At 43.3% G+C, this 19518-nt stretch overlaps 2 protein-coding genes across 5 annotated transcripts in view; one reads left to right on the forward strand and one right to left on the reverse strand.

The window, feature by feature from the left end:
- The window catches only part of LOC127907315 (uncharacterized), a 340804-nt gene that overhangs the window by 23681 nt on the left and 297605 nt on the right, over window positions 1–19518 (forward strand). The window lies entirely within an intron of this gene.
- LOC118393635 (ras association domain-containing protein 7-like) overlaps window positions 1–19518 on the reverse strand; it is a 131217-nt gene that overhangs the window by 11945 nt on the left and 99754 nt on the right. Inside the window, exon 1 of one of the 4 annotated variants that reach the window (XM_035786494.2) lies at window positions 1047–1278. The exons of 1 other annotated variant lie outside the window; for it this stretch is intronic. The gene's annotated coding sequence lies outside the window, so the exon portion shown is untranslated. Of the gene's footprint in view, window positions 1–985; window positions 1279–19518 lie in introns of those variants that run through there. 2 more of the 4 variants (XM_035786493.2, XM_035786492.2) reach the window with 2 other exon arrangements.

Here is a 19518-nt window from a genome sequence, read left to right on the forward strand (position 1 = left end):
ATCCAAAGGTTTAAGAGTAATCGCTGCTGCATTCTGGTAAATTATGTCACCATAGTCAAGAACTGTCAGGAAAGTTGGCTAATACAATCTGCTTCCTGCTGTTAAGTTAGAGGCAGGATCTATTTAAAAAATAAATCATAAGCCCACTTTAAATCAGTGTGTTTTTTGAAACATTAAATCCTTGTCAATCCAAAAGCCCAGATATTTATAGGCGGGAACCCGATCGATGGGAGAACCAGTCAATTAATAAATATGTAGTCCATCTGAAACATTTCTGCGAGAATTAGAAAAACAACATATGTTTAGTCTTGCCCACAATAAGTACACGTTTTAAACCAACCAGGGCATTTTTTTAAGACAACAAAGTGAGATTGCAGCTCTGACAACACCTGGTCTACAGGTGGGGCAATGGCATTACATAACAGTGTCGTCTGCAAACAGATGAATATTATGAAGTTTTAGCATAGACCAATATTATTTATATGCATCATAGCTTATATTCCCAGACAAAGACGAGTACTGTGTAAGTGGGCACTGAGTTTTAACCATAGACTGTGACAACAACCTGAGGCAGAATCATACAACCCCTTTAACACAAACACAAGAACAGTGATTTGCCGTCATAAAAATAAGAAAACTGTTATAGTAGCTTATTCATTTCATTGCACCCATGTGATACAGCAGCTAACGTGTGTAGGTTGGATGTTTCTAAAAGCCACTTTCTGTGAATTAAAAACCTTTTCCAATATAGGCCCAACTCTTGAGATTGCCAGTGTTTGGTACTGCAGTCACCAATTGAAAGCAGGATTTGTGGTCAATTTCAACTCAGTCAAATAAGGAAACGAGCACAACTGTCATTTATGAAATGTTCTCATTATTTACATTATTTTCAAGAAAGTATTCACATGTATTCTAAGGTCTGGGTTTAATAGAGTTGGCTCCAACCCTTGTCGAGAAGTCAAAATTGCTCTTGTGAATGTCTTACCTGTCTCCATGCAGTATTAGCCACTACGTTCTGATTTACATCAGACAGAAGGAAGACAAACCTGTTTGAGGTTTACTCTCTTTACCTCTTGGTTTAGGCTTCCTTTTAGTTGGTTGCCCGACTCTTCACTTCGAGAAGTCCAAGTGGAAAGGAAATCCGAGCATACAAAAAGTCAAAAAGCTGTTCGTTGAAATAGGTAATGAGTAGTTGTAGCCCAGATCGGGGAGAGCACAGTTAAATGGTGCTCTGGAATGCAGCCCTCCCAGGCACAGTGTCACACTGAAACTGGAGCCACACACACACACACACACACACACACACACACACACACACACACACACACACACACACACACACACACACACACACACACACTGTGATCTAGCCTTGCTCCTCCTTCATTGAAGGTAGTAACAAAGGGGAATGTTTTCATTCTGACTAACACACACACATTCCAGGCTTTGTTGTTGTGTACAATACCATTCTCCAGAAACCCTGATGGTGATTAGCAACTCTCCAGGTGTCCCCAGTCAACTGATCCTGAACAACTCCAGCACTCACAACAGACAAATAGAGACACACACACACACACACACACACACACACACACACACACACACACACACACACACACACACACACACACACACACACACACACACACACACACACACACACACACACATATAGGCTCTCTCTCTCTCACACACACACAAAACAAAAGTGATCACACACTCAAAATAGAATGGACTGTCATCGCAAGTCTAATATTAATATGGAATGATCAATATTAAAAGACTTCAATGGCGTACGTTCTGGAATGAGCACATTTGAAACTCAAGCAAGGACAACCGTGTCACTCCTTCTATTGGGCAGTCATTGAAATGGCTCTGAACCAGAATCAATCAATACCAATCAACTTGCATTACAGTTTTTTTTTTTAACAATTGCTAGGACCCATTTCTCAATACTTAGGTCACTTTTTCAAAACTCTTCACACTGTGAGCATAACAGCAGTCTATGTGGGCTAAACTATGTATCACTTTTCATTGCTTTGGCACGAAATGCATTCAATGACTACATCTTTCAATTTTCATGAACTCTTTTCTCACTCAGACACAACCACCACCAAAACTCTATGTACCTACAGGCCCATTTGCATATGTTGACATACTATTTTCAAAACTGTTCAACTTAAGTTCAAAACCTAAAATAACACAGCATTGAATAAGACATACATTTGCTACATTTTCTACAGTAATTGAACAAAGCCTCCAAACCTACTTGTTTGTAATTGTAATTGTTTTTGCACTGCTGTGCAGAAAACTACAACCGTCGATATAGTCATCAGGAACAATGGCATAAAACGCACAGAGATTCGGGACGAGTGTTGGCAGACAATGTACGCATAACTCTTATGTAGCCTTGTGGATTTATTTTAGAGGGAGATCATGGAGATTGACGCCCCACGTATTCATCTTTGTGGATGAGGTTGGTTTCAACTTGGCCAAAACACGGCGGCGAGGAAGGAATGTGATTGGAAAAAGAGCCACAGTGGATGTCCTGGGCCAGAGAGGTGTCAACATCACAATGTGTGCAGCATTGTCCTCTGATGGATTGCTGATACACAAACCACTAATTGTGGCCATACAACACCGAGCATCTCATTTCATTCCTGGATGACCTCTATGGGAGGGTTGTGTCAGGTGAGGAAAGGGTTGCAGTGAGGCGAACTCGGCCATCGTTTGTAATTGTATGGGACAATGTGGCATTTCACCAGTCCCGTGAAGTCACAGAGTGGTTTGCACTTTTCCTCCTTCCTTACTCTCTATTCCTCAACCCCACAGAGGAATTATTTTCCTCATGGAGGTGGAAGGTTTATGACCACCATCCACATGATCAAATGTCCCTCCTGGATGCAATGAATGCTGATGCCTGGACATAACTGCAGAAGACTGCCAGGGATGGACCAGGTTTGGCAAAAGATTATTTCCTAGGTGTATTGCCCAAGATGACTTAAGATGTGACGTGGATCAGAACCTGTGGCCAAATGCACAAGAAAGGGTTGACTAGTATTGCTACTGTATATGTATCGGTAGATGGTGTATATACAAATGATTGTATTTTGCAATCACTCAATGCCATAAAATGCCATAAAACATATTGAAGCATATTGTATCATGTCTGATAAATTAGTGCCTTTATTTGCCCACTAGAGGGCAGCCTCTTATAGACTGAGGAACATTGATGACAAATCAGGAAGCAAATGAGTCCATAGAATTAGGAATTAGAATACTTAATAGGATCTCTATGTGAAAGTCATTGTAAGAAGAATGCAAGTTTATATCAACCACTTTAGCATAACAGCCCTGCTACAGTTACCATATTATGGAAATGTAATAAATTATTCTCTTCGGTAATAGTCACAGCCGTGTATATTCCCGCTCAAGCCGATGCCACGGCGGCCCTCAAAGAACTTCACTGGACTTTAAGTGGAACCACGTATCCTGAGGCCGCATTTATTGTAGATGGAGATTTTAACAAAGCAAATTTGAGAAAACGTTAACAAAGTTTTATCAACACATTTACTGTAGTACTCGCACTGCTAAAACACTTGACCACTGCTACTCCAACTTCTGGGATACCTACAAGGCCCTCCCCCACTCTCCCTTCGGCAAATCTGATCATGACTCCATTTTGCTGCTCCCTTCCTATAGCCAGAACTCAAAACAGGAAGTACCCGTGCTAAGGACTATTCAACACTGGTCTGACCAATCAGAATCCATTGTTTTGATCATGCGGACTGGGATATGTTTCGTGTTGCCAACGAGAACAACATAGACAAATATACTGATATGGTGACCGAGTTTATAGGGAAGTGTATAGGAGATGTTGTACCCATTGTGACTATTAAAACCTACCCTAACCATAAACCGTAGATAGATGGCAGCATTCGCACTGAACTATGAAGAAGAGAGAGAGAGAGAGCACATGTGAGAGAGCACATGTGAGAGAGAGAGAAAGAGAGAGAGAGAGAGCACTGAGAGATGCAGGTATGCAGAATTTCAGGTTATTCCAGCCCAAACTACCACAACCAGCTTTGGTAGAAATAACCCTTTATATTGAGTTGTCCATTTCCGAGGCCGAAATGCAGACCTGCAGATTTGCCGAAGGGAGAGTGGGGGAGGGCCTTGTAGGTATCCCAGAAGTGACTGGGAATATGGCTGAATACAAACTGTGTAGTTATTCCCTCCTTAAGGCAATCAAACAGGCAAAACGGCTCAGACACGAGAACTTTGTGGCAGGGTCTTACAGGCAATCACGGTCGCAGACATCAACGTCTTGCTCCAGAACAAGATTAACACTTTCTTCGCCCTCTTTGAGGATAACACAATGACACCGACGCGTCCCGCTACAAAAGACTGTGGGCTTTCCTTCTCTAAGCGTGTTAACCCTCGCAAGGCTGCAAGCCTAGACGGCATCCCTAGCTGCGTCCTCAGAGCATGCGCAGACCAGCTGGCTGGAGTGTTTACGGACATATTCAATCTCTCCCTATCCCAGTCTGTTGTCCCCACATGGTTCAGGATGCCCACCATTGTTCCTGTACCCAAAAAAGCAAAGGTAACTCTACTAAAAGACTATTGCCCTGAAGCACTCACTACGGTCATTGTGAAGTGCTTTGTGAGACTAGTCAAGGATCATATCACCTCTATCTTGCCTGACATCCTAGACCCACTTCAATTTGCTTATCGTCACAACAGATCCACAGACGATGCAATTGCCGTCGCACTGCACACTGCCCTATCCCATCTGGACAAGAGGAATACCTATGTAAGAATGCTGTTCATTGACTATAGCTCAACATTCAACACCATAGTGTCCTCCAAGCTTATCATTAAGCTCAAGGCCCTGGGTTTGAGCCCCACCCTGTGCAACTGTGTCCTGGACTTCCTAGGAAAACAACACCTCCACTTTGCTCAACACAGGGGCCACACAACGATGCGTGCTCAACTCAATCATCAAGTTTGCAGACGACATAACAGTAGTAGGCCTGATTACCAACAATGACAACAGGGAGGAGTTGAGGGCCCTGGTAGTGTGGTGACAGGAAAATAACCTCTCATCCAATGTCAACAAAACAAAGGAGCTGATTGTGCTTTAGGAAACAGCAGAGGGAGCACCCCCCCTATCCACATCGACAGGACTGCAGTGGAGAAGGTGGAAAGCTTCAAGTTCCTCGGCGTGCACATCACTGACAAACTGAAATGGTCCACCCACACAGACAGTGTGGTGAAGAAGGCACAACAGCGCCTCTTCAACCTCAGGAGACTGAAGAAATTTGGTATGGTACTTAAAACCCTCACAATCTTTTACAGATGCACAATTGAGAGCACCCTGTCGGGCTGTATCACCGCCTGGTATGGCAACTGCACTGCCCTCAACCGCAGAGCACTCCAGAGGGTAGTACCCTGCAGGACACCTACAGCACCCGATGTCACAGGAAGGCCAAAAATATCATCAAGGACAACAACCACCCAAGCCACTGTCACGGCTGGCTGAAGGACTGGACCAAGGTGCAGCATGGTAAGCGTACATTTTCTCTTTATTCAAAAATGACGCAGACAAAAGGAAGAATAAAAACCAAACCGTGAAGCTTTGGGCTATGTGCCCTAAACAAAGACAAAGTTAACTTCCCACAAAACAGGTGGGGGAAAGGGTACCTAAGTATGGTTCTGAATCAGAGACAACGATAGACAGCTGTCCCTGATGAGAACCATACCAGGCCAAGACATAGAAATATAACATAGAAAAAAGAACATAGACTACCCACCCCAACTCACACCCTGACCAACCTAACACAAAGACATAAAAAGAAACTAAGGTCCAAAGGTGCGGACTCCGGCCACAAAACCTGAACCTATAGGGGAGGGCCTGGGTGGGCGTCTGTCCGCGGTGGCGGCTCTGGCGCGGGACGTGGACCCCACTCCACCATAGTTTTGGCCCACTTAAGTGGCGCCCTTGGCGAGGCGACCCTCACCGCCGACCTCGGACTGGGGACCCCTGCAGCGGGCCCCGAATGGACAGGAGATTCCGGCAGCACCGGATAGGCGGGAGACTCCGGCAGCGCCGGTGAAGGGCGGAGTGAAGGGCGGCTGCGGACTCCAGGCTGGAGGGAGACTCTGGCAGCTCCAGGCTGGAGGGAGACTCTGGAGGAAGGAGACGGAGAGACAGCCTGGTCCTTGGAGGAGGCACAGTATAGACCGGGCCATGGAGGCGCACTGCAGGTCTCGAACTAAGGGCCTGCACAGCCCGTCCTGGCTGGATGGTGATTTTAGCCTGGCACGTGCAGGGCGCAGGTACAGGACGCACTGGGCTGTGCAGACACACGGGAGACACAGTGCGCAGCGCTGACGCAGGATATCCTGGCCCAAGGAGATGCACCTGAGGTCTGGAGAGCAGGGCTGGCACCATCCGTCCTGTCTGGATCCTCACCCTAGCCCGGCAAATGCAGGGAGCTGGGATGTAGCGCACCGGGCTAAGAACACGTACTGGAGACACTTATGCGCGCCACCGCATAACACGGTGCCTGACCAGTACGATGCCCGCCATGGTAAGCACATCTTGCAGGGCTAGGGAGGCGCACAGGAGGCCTGGTGCACGGGGCTGGCACAGTCTTCACCAGACGGCTGGCATGCACCTCAGGACGAGTATGGAGAGCTGACTCAGGTAACATCAAATTCCAGACACGCTCCGTCAGGCGGAAGTCGTGCCTCATGCACCAACACAGCAACTCCCTCATTACTCTCTCCTCCAATCTCCCCATTAACTCCTTCACTGTCTCTGCTTCGCTTCTGTCGCTCAACTCCAATTTCGCCCTGACCGGCTCTGGTTCCATCCTTGGCTCCTTACGATAAGCACGGGGAGTTGGCTCAGGTCTGACTCCTGACTGCCACACTCCCCGTGTGCTCCCCCACAAGACATTTTTGGGGCTTCCTTGCCAACTCCTCGTAGTGTTTCCGCTCAGCCTTAGCTGCCTCCAGTTCCTCCTGTGGATGGCGATACTCCCCAGCCCATGCCCATGGTCCCTTGCCTTCCAGTATCTCCTCCCATGTTCATTTCTCCAGATAGCTCTGCTGCTCCTCACCATGATGCTTGGTCCTTTGGTGGTGGGTAGTTCTGTAATGGCTGTTGGAAGGGGAAGGTGAGGACCAAGGTGCAGCGTGGTAAGTGTTCATAATTTTAATGGTAAAACTGAACACTATCAAACAAGCAACTGAAGAACAACCCGAAACAGCTCCGTCAGGTGCAAAACACACTAAAAAGGCTACCTAAGTAGGATTCTCAATCAGAGACAACGAACGACACCTGCCTCTGATTGAGAACCATACTAGGCCAAACACATAGAAATATAACAACATAGAAAAAGGACATAGACTACCCACCCCAACTCACACCCTGACCAACCTAACACAAAGACAGAAAAAAAGAAACTAAGGTCAGAAAGTGACAGCGGTCAGTACAGGTGCATCAAAGCTGGGACAGAGAGACTGAAGAACAGCTTCTATCTCAAGGCCATCAGACTGTTAAATAGCCATCACTAGTACATTAAAGGCTGTTGCCCTATAAATAGACTTGAAATCACTTGGATTTGATTTCAAAGTCATAATTTATCAACCTTTTTAAATCATCTTTCTAAACATGCACTTACTGTTATTGTATAATCTGTAGCCTACAGCTCACTTAGCTCTAACATGTAGCGAAATATCCTGTGAGTGTATCTCCAGGTGCTGTCCAGCTGGCATATGTATGTATGTATGTATGTATGTATGTATGTATGTATGTATGTATGTATGTATGTATGTATGTATGTATGTATGTATGTATGTATGTATGTATGTATGTATGTATGTATGTATGTATGTATGTATGTATGTGTGTGTGTGTGTGTGTGTGTGTGTGTGTGTGTGTGTGTGTGTGTGTGTGTGTGTGTGTGTGTGTGTGTGTGTGTGTGTGTGTGTGTGTGTGTGTGCACATGTGTGTGTGTGCACATGTGTGTGTGTGTGTGTGTGCACATGTGTGTGTGTGTGTGTGCACATGTGTGTGTGTGTGTGTGCACATGTGTGTGTGTGTGTGTGCACATGTGTGTGTGTGTGTGTGCACATGTGTGTGTGTGTGTGTGCACACGTGTGTGTGTGCACATGTGTGTGTGTTGGTGTAAAGGAAGGGGTGGTGTCTAAATCAACAGCTTACTTGCTCTGGTAGTTAAAACCTTATCCTAACTTGGGATAGACATGAATGTCTCACAGAAATATCCCATTGATTCAAATGCATGATTTAGGCTGCATACATGTTTAGAATTACATGTGTAGATCCCAAGCTACCCCCTAGTTGACACTACTTGCTCCTGTTTCAACCTCCATAACTCTTTATATCACCTGGTACATACATACTGCATACTCTAATTATCTAAATTCTATAGCCTCATGGATGGCAAAACTGATTCTCTTCACTGCAGACCAGCAGGTAACCTTGTATTTGCCCTGGATGTTAGTGGGAATCAGTTCAGTTTCAATTGCCTGCCCCTCACCTAGAGTGGCAGCTATGGCTAAGAGCGACAGCACGTAGGTGACAGAGAGAAATTGCCTGCCACCTAATAACCCAATTCCGAATTGACCACTCACCCTGATCTCATACACTGTATCCCCTAGGTACCTGTGTACAGTGGTGTAAAGTACTTAAGTAAAATACTTTAAAATACTACTTAAGTAGTTTTTGGGGTATCTGTACTTTACTTTACTATTTACATTTTTGACTACTTGTACTTCACTACAATCCTTAAGAAAATATTGTACTTTTTACTCCATACATTTTCCTTGACACCGAAAAGTACCTGTTACATTTTGAATGCTTAGCAGGACAGGAAAATAGTCCAATTCACACACTTATCAACCGAATATCCCTGGTCATCCCTACAGCCTCTGATCTGGCGGACTAACTAAACACACATGCTTTGTTTGTAAATTATGTCTGGGAGTTGTAGTGTGCCCCTGGCTTTCCGTAAATACATTTGCTTAATATAAAGAATTTGAAATGATTTATACTTTTACTTTTGATACATAAGTATATTTTAAACCAAATACTTTTAGACGTTTACTCAAGTAGAATTTCACTGGGTGCTGGTTTGGGTACTTTTTCCACCACTGCCTGTGTAGATCTGAAATGGGTGGCTACACTAACTGGTTTTAGCATGGTGAAAATTACACCTAGCTTATTAGAGGACAAGGTAGATGGAGCTATTAACATATTTCAGAGAGAGAGAGAGAGAGAAAAAGAGCAATTACAACCTAACAGCTTCACTACCAGACAGCCTGGCAACCCCTCACCGAGATGGCACCCCAGGCAACATCAATCACAACAGAGAATATGAGCTCAGTGGACGAAATGTCTAAATCATCATCATAATTTGTCAAAAAGAAGGAAGTGCCTCAGGTAATCAGTTGTCCATTGGTTCTATTCCATCCAAGCTTTCAGCTCATTCAGAAAGTTAATAGATTCAAATAAAGAGAGTGGGGATGGAAAACAAGATCTCAAGGTTTCTACTATTATGAATGAACATCTCATTTTTGTACACATTTATTCCCCGTGGTTACAGGGTTGATTCACTGGTTACAGGGTTGATTCACTGTGGTTACAGGGTTGATTCACTGTGGTTACAGGGTTGATTCACTGTGGTTACAGGGTTGATTCTCTGTGGTTACAGGTTTGATTCTCTGTGGTTACAGGTTTGATTCACTGTGGTTACAGGGTTGATTCACTGTGGTTACAGGGTTGATTCTCTGTGGTTACAGGGTTGATTCTCTGTGGTTACAGGGTTGATTCTCTGTGGTTACAGGTTTGATTCTCTGTGGTTACAGGTTTGATTCTCTGTGGTTACAGGTTTGATTCACTGTGGTTACAGGGTTGATTCACTGTGGTTACAGGGTTGATTCTCTGTGGTTACAGGGTTGATTCTCTGTGGTTACAGGGTTGATTCTCTGTGGTTACAGGTTTGATTCACTGTGGTTAGAGGGTTAAAACAGAAACAACTCAAAGGTTGAGGTTTAGGTATTAATCCCGAGTGGTTGAGGTTACGGCTATGTTTTGGTCATTCTTTAAAGAAAATATTTATAAAACGACGTGCTATTACCGTCAAGTATTATGGCGGCTTGCTCAAGCATTGTGAACTGTGGACGGGCAGTGGTTTAAGCAGTGCTCTTTGACACCGAGTATAACAACTTCAATTCCAGTGCTGGGCATTTATTTTTAGTGGATTTTCCAGAGTGCCGAGGACGGCGTACAGTAAGAGTCAAAAGTTTGGAGACACCTACTCGTTCAATGGTTTTCTTTATTTTTACTATTTTCTACATTGGAGAATAATAGTGGAGACATCAAAACTATGAAATAAAACATATGGAATCATGTAGTAACCAAAAAAGCATTAAACAAATCGAAATAGATTTTATATTTGAGATTCTTCAAAGTAACCACGCTTTGCCTTGATGACAGCTCAGTACACTCTTGGCAATTTCTCACATATGCTGAGCACTTGTTGGCTGCTTTTCCTTCACTCTGCTTTTCAACTCATCCCAAAACATCTCAATTGGGTTGAGGTCGGGTGATTGTGGAGACCAGGTCATCTGATGCAGCACTCCATCCCTCTCCTTATTGATCAAATAGCCCTTACACAGCCTGTAGGTGTGTTGGGTCATTGTCCTGTTGACAAAGAAATGATAGTCCCACTAAGCGCAAACCAGACAGGGTGGCATATCACTGCAGAATGATGTGGTAGCCATGCTGGTTAAGTGTGCCTTGAATTCTAAATAAATCACAGACAGTGTCACCAGCAATGCACCCCCACACCATCACAGTCTCCTCTGAACAGTTGATGTTGAGTTGTGTCTGTTACTTAAACTCTGTGAAGCATTTATTTGGGCTGCCATTTCTGAGGCTGGTAACTAATGAACTTATCCTCTGCAGCACAGGTAACTCTGGGTCTTCCTTTCCTCTGGCGGTCCTCATCAGAGCCAATTTCATCATAGCACTTGATGGTTTTTGCGACTGCACTTGAAGAAACATTCAAAGTTCTTGAAATGTTCCAGATTGACTGACCTTCATGTCTTAAAGTAATGATCAACTGTCATTTCTTTTTGTTTATTTGAGCTGTTCTTGCCATTATATGGACTTGGTCTTTTACCAAATAGTTCTATCTTCAGTATACCACCCCTACCTTGTCACAACAAAACCGATTGCCCTGAATGCATTAAGAAGGAAAGAAATTCTACAAATTAAGTTTTAACAAGGCACACCTGTTAATTAAAATGCATTCCAGGTGACATCTCATGAAGCTGGTTGAGAGAATGCCAAGAGTGGGCAAAGCTGTCATCAAGGCAAAGGGTGGCTACTTTGAAGAATCTCAAATATAAAATCAATTTTGATTTGTTTAACGCTTTTTTGGTTACTACACAACTCCATATGTGTTATTTCATAGTTTTGATGTCTTCACCATTTTTCTACAATGTGGAAAATAGTTCAAATATAGAAAACCCTTGAGTGAGTAGGTGTGTCCAAACTTTTGACTGGTACTTTATATTGACGTTCTGGGGACCTTTTCAAACGTCCAATATTGCAGTATATTTCTAGTGGTCAATCTGGAAGGACAGCTTGTCAGGCCCCCAGTGGTTTTAAACAAAGAGCCATGGTTCAAGTGAGAGGATTTTATGGGATGCTGTAAGGCTGGCGTAAGCTGTTTTGAAGGGTCAGGTTTGTATTCCAGGATTAAGCTCTAACAAAGGGCTTTCTAGTAGCTTTGCTGGACGGTTTTTCCTTTTGCCTTTGGGAGTGAGGAAGGTGTTGTAGTGGGCAGTAATATTTGATATGTGTCTATGAAGTATATTATATATACCTCACAAATGGCTCGTAATAAGACTATGCAATTAGCCCATTAACTGAATCATCTGAGTCCATAAGATAGGAAATAGCAATATATGCAAGGACACTATATTTGAGTTACAGTAATAGGCAATAAAGAAATGCCTGAGAATGGAATTCTAAATACAAGTGTATTTCATTACTTGTCAAATGAATGGATTCACATACAAGACATAAAGCTTAAGTGGCAATGCATTAACAAGCATTACAAGGCATTATTCCTAGCATATAGATCCTTAGGTTAACTTAGAACACAAAGCATGAACAAAGCTATGCTTACTAGGCCAGAGGCCTAGAAGCCTAGGAAATGAGAATTGATCATCCAACTTTCCTCCATGGACTGGATACAGGACAAGAGAGAGAACAAAGGCCTTAAGTTCCATTTATAACATCTGAAGGTGTTACCTTCTCAACCCAAAACCAATCACCTTTGATCAATTAAATGATACCCTTTGCATTGAGTAATTCAGAGTTCACCATGTACAGATACAAGTAACCACAGAGAAACGACATCCATATACAATGCCTTTGGAAAGTATTCAGACACCTTGACTTTTTCCAGATTTTGTTACTACAGCCTTATTCTAAAAGTGATTAAATTGTAAATCTACACGCAATACTCCAAAATGACAAACCAAAAACATTTACAGTACATATAATGCCTCGCAAAAGTATTCATCCCCCTTGGTGTTTTTCATATGTTGTTGCATTACAACCTGTAATTTAAATGGATTTGGATTTGGATTTCATGTAATGGACATATACAAATAGTCCAAATTGGTGAAGGGAAATTTTAAAAAGTACTTGTTTCAATTATTTTTTTATTTAAAAAAATGAAAAGTGGTGAGTGCATATGTTTTCACCCCCTTTGATATGAAGCCCCTAAATAAGATCTGGTGCAACCAATTACCTTCAGAAGTCACATAATCAGAAAATAATACTCAAATCTTTGAACATCCCACGGAGCAACATTAAATCCATTATTAAAAAAATGGAAAGAATATGGCACCACAAGAAACCTGCCAGGAGAGGGCCGCCCACCAAAACTCACAGACCAGGCAAGGAGGGCATTATTCAGAGACGTGACAAAGTGACCAAAGATAACCCTGAAGGAGCTGCAAAGCTCCACAGCGGAGATTGGAGTATCTGTCCATAGGACAACTTTAAGTTGTACACTCCACAGAGCTGGACTTTATGGAAGAGTGGCCAGAAAAAAGCCATTGCTTAAAGAAAGAAATAAGCAAACACATTTGGTGTTTGCCCGAAAGGCAGGTGGGAGACTCTCCAAACAAATGGAAGAAGGTACTCTGGTCAGATGAGACTAAAATTGAACTTTTTGGCCATTAAGGAAAACACTATGTCTGACGCAAACCCAATACCTCTCAACACCCAGAGAACACCATCCCCACAGTAAAGCATGGTGGTGGAAGCATCATGCTGTGGGGATGTATTTCATCGGCAGGGACTGGGAATCTGATCAGAATTTAAGGAATGATGGATGGCGCTAAATACAGGGAAATACTTGAGTGAAACCTGTTTCAGTCTTCAAGAGTTTTGAGACTGGGACAGAGGTTCACCTACCAGCAGGACAATGGCTCTCAGCATACTGCTAAAGCAACACTCGGGTGGTTTAAGAGGAAACATTTAAATGTTTTGGAATGGCCTATTCAGAGCCCAGCCCAATCCAAGAATCTGTGGTATTACTAAAGGATTGCTGTACACCAGCATAACCCATCCAGCTTGAAGGAGCTGGAGCAGTTTTGCCTTGAAGAATGGGCAAAAATCCCGGTGGCACACACACACAGTAATGACTCCAACTTAACCCATAGGGCCCAGGTAACCAACCATCAGTCTCTTTTCAAAACAATCATGTGACTTATCTGAACTCTAATGCACGTAGACAGAAGGGGGAAGGGAGGAGGTTGCAAACAACCCAGGGACAGACGCAGACAAAGAAGGGGAAAAGAATAGAGAGAGACGAGGAGAATTCAGTCCGATGTTGTTATACACGATTAGTAATTATTGTGTGTTCTAAATGTAATTTCACTCCCCTGGTCTGAATATATTTGCAATGCAGCATTCTCCATTAGCATTGTGTAATTACCAATGCACTGCAGAAAGACGTATGACTATATTCTCTGCTTGATTTCTGTTTGTGTTTGTTTGTTTTCTCTGCTTGATTGCTGTTTGTCTGTGAGTAGGACTGCTGATTTACAATCAGCCCCCCCATTTCATTCATTATAATCTAAATGTCAAAACTGATCCTAGATCAGCACTCCTTTATTCAGGTTAGTTAGTCTCATTGAGATAATCTCTCTTTTGTAAGACTGACATGGGTGCTGTATAAGTATACTTGATCTAAGCAGAAGTGTGAAACTCCAGTCCACTCCTTGTAGATGGCATTGTAGTCTCTGACAGTTCTCTCTAAAAGTCTACCTTCTCAGCAGGAAATGATTAGACTCAGGTGAGTAGTGCATCGTCTGGTGGATCGATAACTTCCAACTCATCAATGAAGTGCTGTGGAGAGCAGAAAAGCAGAATCAGGCGGACCTAAGACACCAGACTGGGCATTGTTAGTTTTCCCCAAACAGACAGAACCTCTACATATGTGTTAGACTGTTAACTAGACAAGACTCAGCAGCGGCATACTACTGAGTGTATCCCCTAGGCAGCAGCACAGCCATATGTTACTGTACTGAAGACACACACAAATATGTGCACACACACATACGGTACACACTAGCAGACATGTACATGTGAGAGCACAGACACATGTACCCACACCCACACCCACATACAGTATGTGTGAAAACACAGACACTCACGTGCACGTGCATGCTCACACACGCACACACACACACACATAGACACACACACACACACAGATGTGATCTGTGACGTGTCCATGGGGACGTGTGGTGTGTAACATGGCTGCTGTTATCATGTTGGAGCAGGGCTTTGTAGTGATGAGTGGTATTGGTGAAACACACAGGATTACCTACACTCTTAACAAAAAGGTGTTATCTAGAACCTAAAAGGCTTCTTCTGCTGTCCCCATAGGAAAACCCTTTTTGGTTCCATGTACCAATGTACCAACTTTTGGAACCCTGTTTTCTAAGAGTGTATGACTTCTCCTCTGTTGTTGTGCTTAAGTAGCTCTTATTTCTCCCCTATCCTCCTCTTGTATGCACACACACACACACACACACACACACACACACACACACACACACACAGACACAGACACAGACACACACACAGACACACACACAGACACACACATACACACACATACACACACATACACACATACACATACACACACACACACACACACACACACACACACAACACACATTCACACACACTCTTGTTAGAATACTAATCTATTCCCCTGAGACCACCAGCTAAACAAAGACACCCACTGAACCCTGTAGACTGTACATATAAGTAAGCCTATATAAACAACTACTGGACCAGCAGTACCACTGAATGAATAAATACCTGATTTGCACTGCTTAGCACGTGCTGTCATGATGCCCTTTGAGGGTCTGTCTGTGATTCAAATGAATGGTTTGGTGAGTCTGTTCTCTCATCACCATGTAACAGATGTGTCTTCTCCGTTCGCTGTCAATAACAGCAGATTATATTGAGCCGGCCCTTTTTAGGTTAAGACAGAACAATAAAGCAATACTTACTCTGTCAGAGAACAAAGAGAAACCTGGCTGGATATCAATTCAAACACGGTCCCTTGCAGTGCAGGGAGATTATTGGTCTACCTTGTCTTGAAAATGTCTGGTTATTGTGTTTGATTGAATAGGGGCCTATGAGTGCTTTGATTTTACCAACATACTTAACTCTGAATGTCACTTTGTCCATTTTTTATTTATTTTGTAAGTGATGATATGTAACCACCTGCCTCAGGGAAATAGGTTGAAGGGGATGAAAGGAGGGAGACAGAGCGAAATAGAGTGAAAGGAAGAGAGTAAGAGAGAAAGACTCTCCGTCAACGAGAGAGAGGTGAGGGAGGCCGTTAGAGAGTCAGACGAGTCAGACGAGAGAGATAGAGAGAGATAGAGGGAGAGAGAGAGACAACTCAGCAGTCTTGTGTACAGTTTAACAGAAGACACAGAGGGAAACTTTAAGAGCAGAGACGGTTTTCCATTTTGTTGTATGACCTTACAGCTTTCCCAATTGTTTACACACTAAAACTGGCCCATGAGGCACAATGACACAAACCTGTAAATCATTTAGCAGAACCATACACCAAATCTGCAATACTACTGACACATGTTTTGCTTTACACTCAGATTGCATTTCTATAACAAACATTTGGCAAAACACAGACAATTCTCTACCTTTGGCGAAACCTTCACAACTAAAATCTCCTGTGTGCAAATGAATAGCAACACTGTTCAAGAAGCTAAGCTCAATTACCAATTGATCACTTTCACTCTTCACATGTGCAAACACTAATTGGGTAAATGTTCACCTTGAAATCAGACTTTTGGTATGGATAAAATGACCACAGGTGAGTACTCCTGTGTTTGGAGAACAATGAAAGCAAACTTAGCAGAAAGAGGTAGAGGTGGAGATGGATGAAGACCAAGAACAAGGAGAGTAATCGCTGATGAAATTTGGGTGACTGTGGTGGACCATGTGGTCAACCACGGTTTGACCTTGAGAGAGGCTGGGCAGAAAGTGCATCCCAATCTGAGCCGCTTCATCTTAGCGTCCATTATCCGGACGTTCCAAAATGAGAATAGGTATGTACTGCATTCATGGGACCTATCTACTACCTGGAAGTAGTACAACATAAAGCACAGTAAAGACTGTAGATTCCAATACATACTGTAAGGGGAAATAAAGTTAATTATTACTGTATCTGAAATTGTATCTGAAATTGGGAACTATACTATTTTGTAACATATTTATCTTGTATACTGTATTACTGTAGTGTTTAAAGTACTGTATGCTATTTGGTTTTTGTAGAACTGAGTGACGACCACCACATGGTGGTAGAACACTTCTACAGTTTCCCACAATTGTTTACACACATTTGCTGAATCTTTGGGCCATTTTCCCCAAAACTCTAAACACAAAACCACAAATACAAAATGTAAAACTCTACAAATCTCAAAAGCAAACACTGCATTCAAAACTGTTCTTTCAAAATGACACACACGTCATATGAATAGATCTGTCTACCAACCAACACACTGACGTGCTCAACACAAAACACCACTATGAATATCCCATTAAGTTTATGCCTTTTGCGTGTTCAGTGTTACACTGTAGCCGGTTGTAAAAGATTGTTACAGTAATGTATACCTACTCAAATTAACACACACTGTCACATTGGCATGAAGAGATTCGGGAGACAGGCGCAAGAATGCATAATAGTTTTTTTTATTCAGCCCAAATTACAGCTTGTCGTGTAAAGGCATGGGGAAGAAGACCAAACACAGGGTTGAAACCCAAGCAAAAGAGCGAGGAGTACCTTGAATAAATACACACGCGCACAATGATTAACACACGGGACAAGACCCGTTATCTGCGCAATCCACAAGGGCGCGAAAGCCCAAAACACACGGCACAGGTACTCACACGAACCAACGGACATAGTAACAATAATCAACCAGACCATGGAAACCAAAGGGAACATACGTACTGTATATACAAATACTAATCAGTGGGAATAGGGGACAGGTGTGCGTGATGAAAGTTCCGGAGGGATCCGTGACACACACAAATCCAATACAGTAACAAAAATATGTGGAATTTCCAAAATGCAGTATTTTTTTAACACTTGTGCTTTGTATGTAACACGTTCCATACCCAACAGGAGAAAACCAGGAAAAACATTCAGTAAGATAAAAGGTTTTCTGTACAAAAATAAAAAATGAGAGTAGCTCATTCTTTTAAAACACAAAAACACATGCAAAATGTAAGAAAAAAGACAGGCTGCATCCTGCCTCCTATTTCTACCACCAACGGCCGTTACAGATGAATGTCCAAGGTGAGATACTGGGTTGCAAAGGAGCAAGATAACTAAATAAATACAGTATGGGGATGAGGTAGATTGGATGGGCTATTTACAGATAAGCTATGTACAGGTGCAGTGATCTGTGAGCTGCTCTGACAGCTGGTGCTTAAAGCTAGTGAGGGAGGTAAGATTCTCCAGCATCTGAGATTTTTGCAGTTCGTTCCAGTCATTGGCAGCAGAGAACTGGAAGGAGAGGTGGCCAAAGGAAGAATTGGCTTTGTGGGTGACCAGTGAGATATACTTACTGGAGCGCTTGCTACGGGTTAGTGCTGATATGGTGACCAGTGAGCTGAGATAAGGTAGGGCTTTACCTAGCAGAGACTCGTAGATGACCTAGAGCCAGTGGGTTAGGCGATGAGTATGAAGCGAGGGCCAGCCAACAATATCATACAGGTCGCAGTGGTGGGTAGTATATGGGGCTTTGGTGACAAAATGGATGGCACTGTGATAGACTGCATACAATTTGTTGAGTAAATCGAGGATCGGTAGGATGGTCAGTTTTATGAGGGTATGTTTGGCAGCATGAGTGAAGGATGCTTTGTTGCGAAATAGGAAACCGATTCTAGATTTAATTTTGGATTGGAGATGTTTAATGTGAGTCTGGAAGGAGAGTTGACAGTCTAACCAAACACCTAGGTATTTGTAGTTGTCCACATATTCTAAGTCAGAACCGTCCAGAATAGTGATGCTGGATGGGCGGGCAGGTGCAGGCAGCGATCGGTTGAAGAGCATGCATATAGTTTTACTTTAATTTAAGAGCAGTTGGAGGCCACGGAAGGAGAGTTGTATGGCATTGAAGCTCATCTGGAGGTTAGTTAACATAGTGTCCGATGAAGGGCCAGAGGAATGCAGAATGGTGTCGTCGGCATAGAGATGGATCAAAGAATCACCAGCAGCGAGAGCAACATCATTGATGTATACAGAGAAGAGAGTCGGCCCGAGAATTGAACCCTGTGGCACCCCCATAGAGACTGCCAGAGGTCCGGATAACAGGCCCTTCGATTTGACATACTGAACTCTATCGGAGAATTAGTTGGTGAACCATGCGAGGCAATCATTTGAGAAACCAAGGCTGTTGAGTCAGCCAATAAGAATGTTGTGATTGACAGAGTTGAAAGCCTTAGCCAGGTCGATGAATACGGCTGTACAGTAATGTCTCTTAACAATGGCGGTTATGATATCTTTTAGGACCTTGAGCATGGTGATGTGCACCCATGACCAGCTCTGAAACCAGATTGCATAGCAGAGAAGGTACAGTGAGATTCGAAATGGTCGGTAATGTGTTCGTTAACTTGGCTTTCGAAGACCTTAGAAACGCAGGGTAGGATAGATATAGGTCTGTACCAGTTTGGGTCTAGAGTGTCTCCCCCAGCCTCCTGGGTGGTGCAGTGGTTAAGGGCACTGTACTGCAGCGCCAGCTGTGCCACCAGAGACTCTGGGTTCGTGCCCAGGCTCTGTCGTAACCGGCCGCGACCGGGAGGTCCGTGGGGCGACACAAAATTGGCCTAGCGTCGTCCGG

This window comes from Oncorhynchus keta, chromosome 14 (assembly GCF_023373465.1).
Source record: "Oncorhynchus keta strain PuntledgeMale-10-30-2019 chromosome 14, Oket_V2, whole genome shotgun sequence".
In the NCBI taxonomy this organism is placed as follows: Eukaryota; Metazoa; Chordata; class Actinopteri; order Salmoniformes; family Salmonidae; genus Oncorhynchus; species Oncorhynchus keta.